Below are 2,433 nucleotides of genomic sequence, written 5' to 3' on the forward strand. Positions count from 1 at the left end.
GCCACATGCCATCATCCCCATGATAAACTGATACAAATGCATAGCCATAGCTTTAGGAGAAAATAAGACAGCAATAAGTTGTGGCAAAATCCTACCCAGTAAGTTAGACCTGACAGGACTGTCGTCTGTCAGGACATCGCATGGGAGAAGCTTTCATTCTGCATTCTGTTCCTGCTACTTATTCTGATGCTGGAGATATTTAATATTTAATCATGGGAAGACAACAAAAATATCCAACTGCTAAGGCACAGTACCTACTGAGTCTGCCCGTAACCTGACTGCACTGTGCTGCTCTCGGCCTGACTGTATTCCCATCATCTTGTACAAATCTCCCATTGACTTTGCTGGGAGTTCTGCCAAGTTATGTGTTTGTGGCCAGGTGATTTGGACTTAGCTGTGTATTTTATTTCTTTATTGTCTATGTATTTTCCTTAATAAATTAATTATGCATAAGTGATATGTAGTATAGTTAGCAACAGAAGAAAATGCTTATATTAATCGCCAACCAGCTTAGTCATTTCAAAACCATCCTCTTGTTTACGACTACATGATGTTACAAGTATTCTAGGTTCTACATGGCGAGGTGGAAATATGGTATAAAACAATGTTGGCAAATACCTGCTTTTCTCAGCTTGTGTCCAATTTACAAACAGTTACAAAACGTTTTGTTCATATTTTTGCACACCATGTCTCTTCTAAGGAATAGTCTGTCACATACCATTCATAGTGGCTGAAAAGGAGACATAACATGGAGTATAAGCATAGGGAAAATGCTAAAGGAACAGAAGAGCTATATGGATTAATAGAAGATATTGATGCTTTCTGCATTGGCCAGTAAATTCTGCTTGACTAACTAACTTGGACTGCTGCAAGAAATCAAGCTGTTTGGAACTGTGCAGGAGCATCACTTAATGTTACATTTCAGTGCCAAATTTTGTTTTTTTTTTTCCAGTTGGGAAAAGCTTCTCCCCTCTGCTTCTCCCCTCTGCTTCTCCCCTCTGCTTCTCCCCTCTGCTTCTCCCCTCTGCTTCTCCCCTCTGCTTCTCCCCTCCTCTCATCAAAACAAAGAGTGCTTTTATATAGTGTTTTATAATGCTTTCTGCAGTTAAATAGGGGCATGTTTGTAGCTACATGGTCTCTTATTCTGGGATGTAGCCCAATTTAGGATAGATCTAGTTTGCATATCATGATGATATGTGTTGTTTGCCAAGGGTTTCAGTCTGCTGATGTGAAGACACAAATTTTAAAGAGAGGAAATTTCCTCAGGGTTCAGTGCTGATATTCCAAATCACTCATAACCAGAAACAACGTTCCCAAAAGTTTATTAAAATTCTGTCAGTCAGGATAATTATAACTAGGTCATTTTTCATTTAAGAAGTTCCTGTAATGTATATAGATGACAAGAGATCATAATAAATACTAAATATTTTGAGACTGATTTTAATCTCCCACCTGTGCAATTTGGCAGTAATTCCATCACAACTGATAGGACTGAGTATTCATTCTGTTTCTTTATCTCTACCCCACTGTAACTCAGTGAAGTTTCAAGAAATTAAAGGTGATATGAAAGGCAGTGGTGTTTCAATACTGTACATCTTCAGGATAAAATAAATTCTTTCTAGTTTTTAGCAATCAATTGACTTTAGGTGGTAATTTCCTTATGGAAATTAAAAAAAAAAACACCTCAATGGAATTTTTTTTCCTAAAGAAATTTGTATGCAATCAAAGCTTCTGAGCTAGTCTTTAGTCTTCAGGAACTTCTACAGGCTTGTCTTCAAGCCTTGTGAATTCTCCAGTCTTCAGTTTTATATTGGACATGTTTTTGTCTTTCCCTGGCTTACAAATAGATTCTTGCTAGGTCTGGGCCCAAAGTGTATGAAGTGATTAATTTGTTTGACTATTAAATGTGAGTTGTACCATCACCGGTCTCTGTTTACGAGTTAATGGAAGAATGAAAATCTCACTGCATGCCTGACCTGAGCATCTTGCTGGTAAAGATGTGCTCAGACAGTGCCATTCCATGTGAACCTTTCAGCTGAGCTTTGGGTGCAACGCAGCTGTTTTGGCACAGCACTACCCCGTTGTTATTATACTCTCTCTGATCTAATCAGTTTTGATACAGTCGTCTTGAGTGTATCTGCATTGTGTTACCAAGAATTTCTAGTTAGATAGGCATGGATGGAAAGGACCTGAGGACTTCCATTCAAACTTCTGGGTCTTCCTTGGTCAGTCCATTTTTTTTAATTGTTTTTCTAGTTAGTACTTTATTATTAAAATGTTTGGCCATCAAGCTGATGATTCTTGTATTGAACCTTTTTAGGTAATACTATTAATACTTTATCCTGTATAAAGTCATCTGTCTGTTAAAAATAATCAACTTAATGAGCAATTTTTCCTTTTTTTTTCTTCTTTCTTTTTCTTCTCCCCCCCCCC

This window comes from Fulmarus glacialis, unplaced genomic scaffold, assembly GCF_000690835.1.
Source record: "Fulmarus glacialis isolate BGI_N327 unplaced genomic scaffold, ASM69083v1 scaffold5149, whole genome shotgun sequence".
Classification (NCBI taxonomy): domain Eukaryota; kingdom Metazoa; phylum Chordata; class Aves; order Procellariiformes; family Procellariidae; genus Fulmarus; species Fulmarus glacialis.